General features: G+C 41.1%; 1 long non-coding RNA gene across 1 annotated transcript; it reads right to left on the bottom strand.

The window, feature by feature from the left end:
* Window positions 1-1067: 1067 nt before the first annotated feature.
* LOC124602431 lies at window positions 1068-6155 on the bottom strand. The gene is made up of 2 exons (XR_006978587.1): window positions 5674-6155; window positions 1068-1448 (listed from the first exon to the last, which is right to left on the bottom strand). It is a non-coding gene; the product is annotated as an uncharacterized LOC124602431 (long non-coding RNA).
* Window positions 6156-6765: the final 610 nt, after the last annotated feature.

Genomic DNA, 6765 nt, shown 5'->3' with positions numbered 1-6765 from the left:
CGTTTGTTCTGTATAGCCCGTCGTAACTTTTTTATTGTTTCACAGTACACGTCTTGATTAATGGTCGTACCACGTTCCATGAATTCAACCAACAACACCCCTTTGGCATCCCAAAACACCATTGCCATCAGTTTTCTGGCAGAAAAATCTTGCGAGGCTTTTCTTGGTTTGGTAGGCGAATTTGAATGTGCCCACATCTTTGATTGTTCTTTTGTCTCAGGGTTCACATACTTAATCCAGGTTTCGTCACCGGTCACGATTCTGTTTAACAATGGTTCTCCTTCGTCCTCATAACGTGACAGAAAGTCTAATGCAGAGGCCATTCTTTGAGTTTTGTGGTGGTCGGTAAGAATTTTGGGCACCTATCGTGCACAGAACTTACGGTAACCCAATCTTGCTGTCACTATCTCGTACAAGAGAGTCTTAGAAATCTGTGGAAAACCAGTAGACAACTCCGACATTGAGAAACGTCGATTTTCACGAACTTTTGCATCAACTGTCTGAACGAGTTCGTCAGTCACCAATGATGGTCTACCACTCCTCTCTTCATCATGAACGTTTTCTCGTCCACTTTTAAATAAACGTACCCATTCACGGACAACTCCTTCACTCATAACTCTTGGTCCGTACACGGCACAAAGCTCACGATGAATAGCTGCTGCAGAATATCCTTTGGCTGTAAAAAACCTTATGACAGCACGCACTTGACGTTTGGCGGGGTTTTCTATTGCAGCACACATTTCAAACTGCCACAAAAACTAAACTAGCGCAGGTACGACGTTCACTCGACCACGGCTTGATGCCGACTGACCTGTTGAGTGCGTGAACGCACAGATGGCGTCACTACACCCCCCACAACCCGCACTGTGACCAATCGGAGGTTACTTTCTGAACAGCCCTCGTAAATAATTACTCCCTCCCCAAATTACTAATAAGTGTCTATTGTAACATTATCAATCCCCCATAAACTTAGTAGTATGATTTCACAGCTGACAGTTTGTCAAAGGAATGATAAAACTATTTCGGTACATACAAATGAGTCCATTCAATATAAAAACCAAGAATCATACAATTACTAAAAAAATTTATTGCTTTAACTTTTCTTCAGACATATCTTTAATGTAATCTACAAAGTTTCACACACATGTAACCTGATAATGAACAAGAGTAGCAAATGACAAAATTACACATTTAAAATTAATTACTAACAAATAAAGCTTAATTAACATCAATGAAGTTATTTCCATAAGGCATGGAGGTACAATTTCCAAACACAGTAAAATATCAACAATAACAACTGAAGGCAGTGTTACAAATGTTACAGCTTTGATTAAAAGGCAATATGGACAGTTGATTTCAACATGTTAAATGACACCCCACAACAAAAAATGGAACTGGGACTACTTCTGTCGCCCACAAGATATTATTTCAGGACATAATACAGGAACCTGCAAATAAACTTTTGCTTTAATTATATTAACACAGAAATTCTGTAGGTTATCATGCATACTTTTCACAGCATTCTGCAATCCATTTGTTTCTTCTACAGATATGTTATACAGTACATTTTACATCAATAGCATCTGGTATTGAACATCTGCTTAACTTAAAGCAGCCATTTTACAAATTGGGAGCTGAATGCAAAGTAGGTCATTCCTTGTTACAGCAGTGTAATGTGTTTATTAGGTCATATACAATAGTTAATGCAAAATCCCCTACCCTCTCTAACCTTAGAGCCACACAGGAAGCTCACAAGCAGTGAACAACATATTTCCTTAAAGTATAAAAGAGAGAAACAATATTCTTATACTCATTATTAACATTACAGTGCCTACAGTAAAATATAGTCTCTGAAATGTACTAGTGGAATACTGTTGTAATAGTTTCAAATATTTCAAAGATAAAGAGTGGGGTGAAGCATAAACTAGACACATTACGGGCAATGTATCGCCATACCTAGAGCAATCTGCATTGGCTACGTCCCGTTAATGTAAAAAGGCTAAATCAGCAATGAAACTGATACACATACGGTAAGAGGAGCCACACTTTGAATGAGGCATTTTCTTGGCCTTAGCATTTGCAACAATGTTGCTATTAACAAACAACCAATCTGCCTGGAGTTAACTCTGAATAATTACCTGTCAAATTAGCAACTTATGACAACGTACAGATATTGATAACATAAAAAGGAAAACCAGTATAGCACTTATGGACGCTATCAATAAACAGGGTAAACAACATTTGTCTTTTGGGTAGAATCATTCAATAGAGGACTTCCAAATGGAGTTCAACTTAAGACATAAAGAAATCTATTGGATGAGAATAAATTATCTACAAGCACGTTGGTAAACTATTGTGCAGACAACAGGTATCCCTAAATCAGAGTGGCCTGCTGAAGTCTCTCTTCTCAGAAGTGTTATTTGCTTGTGGCACAAACTCAAAGTAATTAGCAGTTCATGCTCTCTCAAACAATGGCCTCAGTTGTGCAACTCAAACGTGTGGAGATAAAAAAAGGAGCACATAACAAAAATTCCAGCATTCAAGAAATAAAATCTCAATAACTCAAACACACATTTTATACCAACAATAAGACACACAAACAGAATATAAAATTTCACTCTCCATGGTTAGGCACTTACCTTCCTCACTTCTGGCACTTCTGTGTATGAACTACATTTTAATACCTGTTCTCTTAGAAAACTAGTGACTAATAGTCCATCATATTACAACCAAACTGTTTGTACAATTTTAATAATCATGGAGCAACAGGCATAACTTTGGTTTTTAAGTGGGAACATTATTCATCTAAGTGACGTGAGATCAACTTTACGAAACAAAAGCTTAAATCATATTACAAATTCCTGTACATATTAAACTTCTATTAAAAATAAGAAGTGCTGTGGTATCCACACATTCATGGAATATTTCAAACTCCATTGAGAAGTTGAACTAGCTATGACAAGTTCTCCTAACAATATACAGTGCAAAGGCCAAACACATATTGTCACAAATACGATTTGCTATGGCCATGTCAGCTAACTATGGGCTTGTATTGAATACATTAAGGACTGAAAAGATTTACTACAAAGAAACTGTCACATTAACGCACACATATGGGCTGAGGTGTTACATTTTGACATGCAGACATATCCCATGAACACCTGACTCTAGATTCAAACCTAACTACAAGGGTTGATCCAGAAGTAAAGTTCCAAACGAGCTCCAGCCACGCAGAAAGGGGCTGGGCGAAACCCATCAACACCGTTGTGCGTGGCTGTTTCCCCACTCTCGATTCTGCCTGGCCACACTTCGCTGCACCACTCAGTATTGGCTCAGCAGCCGCCCGCAATGGAGATGCCCACTGTTGATCCCGCCAAGTGCGAGATTCGTTCCGTAATTCAGTTTCTGCTCACGAAAGGGACTCCATCCATGGATATTCATTGTCAGCTGACACAAAAGTATTGCGACAAGTGTATGTTCGTTCAACATGTCTAAAAATGGTGCAGGGAGTTTAGTGCTGGTTGGAAAGAGGTCCATGATGAAGGAAGTGGAAGACCTTCAGTTTCGGTGGTGGGTATCAAGATGGTCCAATGTTAAGTGCTTCAAAACAGGAGACTCACCGTCCGCGAACTTGTTGCTTGGATTCCTGGGAGAGCTTACGGTACAGTTGAAAGAGCTTTGAGGGAAAAATTGGGTTATCCCAAGTGCTGTGCCTGATGTGAACTGTGTATACTGACAGTAGAACACAAGGAGAAATGCCTTCATTGTGCTTCCCAGTTTAAATGTCGAGAAGATAAGGAAGGATTGTTGGGCTCCACTGTTACGCGAGACGAAAAATCCAAACAATGGTGTCACTCAGGGTCACCAGTCGCAAAGAAGTTCAAAAACTCTGTCTCTTGGCAAAATCATGGCTGCTATGGTTTGGGATCATGTTATTAATTTAATGGAAACTGGGACAACTATCAACCCAGACAGTTATTGCGAAATACAACAAAAACTCGGGTGAGCTATTGAAAACTGCCGGAGACGATGATGACTGACAGGTGAAATGCTGCTTCATGATCACGCCTGACCTCATGTCTCCCATCAAACTAACGAACTTTTGACAAACTTTGGTTGGACTGTCATGCCCCACCTACCTTATGGTCCGGACTTCGCACCTAGTGATTATCACTTATTCCTCTAGTTAAAGGAACATTTGGGTGGCCAATGCTTGTGAAAAGACGAGGAAGTCAAAGATGAAGTGAAACGCTTTTCAATGGGTTGGCGATGGAGTTCGACGATATGAGGATACAGAAACTGCAGCACCGGGAGAGGGGTGGGGGGGGGGGGGGGTGGTGAGAGGCATACAAGAAGATGATGACTATGTAGAAAAAGAGAACTAAGTTTCTTTTTTCCAACGATGTAAATTTCTAGGACAATAAACAATGTTGTATATAATTGTAAAAACGAAGGGAACCTTACTTCTGGATCAACCCTCATCTATACACTGCCTGACCAAAAAATGAAGCACCCAGAAGACATGGTTGCATGTCACTACAATTTCGTACATGACAGACAGGTAGAACAGCTACTTAGTGCATTTGTGTTGTTCATGTCTAGTCTTGTTACCAGGCCTCATAGTGTCTATAAAAGGCACGAACAGCGTTAGATATTGTCACTGTGAAGGACACAGTGATGCCGCATACTCGTGCGAGACAATGTTAACAGCACAACATAGTTTGGTAGAGCGGGTCTCCATTTGACTGGCAGGTTGAATTGTGCAATATAAAGATTTGTGGGGCATTTGGATGCAGCAATGGCCCAATGTTGGACTGCATGGGAACATGAGGGCAGGCCATTCTTCATCAAGGTTCCAGTTGACACCATCTGACCACTACAAAGGAGGATCACTGTATTGTGCACCATATACAATTTAACCCCCTCGCATCTGCAACTGCCATCTAAGAACAAGTAATGGATTTTGCAACATTCAATGTCAAACTGCAACACTGATAGCAGACTATCAGCAGTCAGACTAAGGAACTATTTGGAGTTTTTCTTGCCCGAGAAGCAAGGACTGCTGATGAATGGCTCTCAGTGTGTTCAAAATAAATCGCGATTCTGCACTACCCTAGATGATGAACATTGACGCGTATGTTGACGACTTATAGAGAGGTCCAATTCTTCCAATGATTTGGATAAGCACTGTGGTGTTACTCCTTTTGTCATGCTGCAAGGAGCCAATAGGTGTGACTGATGGACTTATGATGTCACTGTATGTCACAGACACCCTGTATCCTCATGTGTTACCTCTTATGTAACAGTACCACTTTTCAACATAACAATGGCTGTCCACACATGGCATTTACTTAAGAATGTCTGCATGATGTTTAAGTACTCCTGTGGCCAGCAAAGTTGCAAGATTTGTCCCTGATATGTCTCTTGAACGTTAATTCTGTGCCAGAGCCACTATCCAGGATGTCAAGGTCCAGTTACTACAGTCTTGAATAGCTTGCCTCAGAAGAGGATTTGACAGCTTTACTAAGCTCTTCCAAGCAATCAGTGCATGCATTCAGGACATTGGGGTAGGGGGAGGGAAGGTGCCGCGCCATACTAATGACTGTGCTCGAACTGTCAGGTACAAGGGTTATTCGGTAAGTTCCTGAATTGAAATAGAAAGAAATCACTTACCTCAGTGAAAAATTTTTTTTTTTTCAAGGCAGTCTCCCACTACACTAATGCCCTTGGTTCGGTGACGTTTCAATGCTTTTATCCCATCTCGAAAATTAGATTTCTTGAGGCCTGAAAAATGCCCATCAACACCGGATGTCAGTTCTACATCTGATGAGAATCACCATCCAACAAGAAAAATTTTCATTTTGGGGAAGACATGGAAGTCTGATGGAGCCATGGAGTCAAATCAGGGGGTGTGGCAACAAATCTAATCTTAGTTCGTGTAAGTTTGACATGACAACGACACTTTTGTATGGACACAAACTGTCCTATGAAAGACGACTTTCTTCCTTGCCAAACTGTCTTTTTTCATGCATCTTTTCTGTAGCTGGTGCAGGAGCATAGCATAGTATTGTCCTGTAATTGTTTCACCAGTTGGGAGATAATCTAGAAGCAGAATTCCTTTTGCATTCCAGAAAACAGATGCCATGACCTTCTGGCTGAGCCACCATACCAGCCACGCATGAGTCATACATTCCATCATCTTGCAAACACAGCTGCGTGAATTATATATAAAACACCAAGATGGTGTAACTTACCAAACGAAGGCGTTGGTAAGTTGATAGGAGACAATAAAAAACACATAAACACACACACAAATATCGAGCTTTCGCAACCTAAGGTTGCTTCTTCAGGAAAGAGGGAAGGAGAGGGAAAGACGAAAGGATGTGGGTTTTAAGGGAGAGGGTAAGGAGTCATCCCAATCCCGGGCGTGGAAAGACTTACCTTAGGGGGAAAAAAGGACAGGTATACACTCACACACACATATCCATCCGCACATATACAGACACAGGCAGACATATGTAAATGTAAAGAGGTTGGGCAGAAATGTCAGTCGAGGCAGATGTACAAAGGCAAAGATGTTGTTGAATGACAGGTGAGGAACGAGGGGCGGCAACTTGAAATTAGCGGAGGTTGAGGCCTGGTGGGTAACGGGAGGAGAGAATATATTGAAGGACAAGTTCCCATCCTCGGAGTCCTGATAGGTTGGTGTCAGTGGGAAGTATCCAGATAACCCGGACGGTGCAACACTGTGCCAAGATGTGCTGG

Source organism: Schistocerca americana, chromosome 1 (genome assembly GCF_021461395.2).
Source record: "Schistocerca americana isolate TAMUIC-IGC-003095 chromosome 1, iqSchAmer2.1, whole genome shotgun sequence".
Taxonomy (NCBI): domain Eukaryota; kingdom Metazoa; phylum Arthropoda; class Insecta; order Orthoptera; family Acrididae; genus Schistocerca; species Schistocerca americana.
This window is presented reverse-complemented; position numbering and strand designations above follow the sequence as displayed.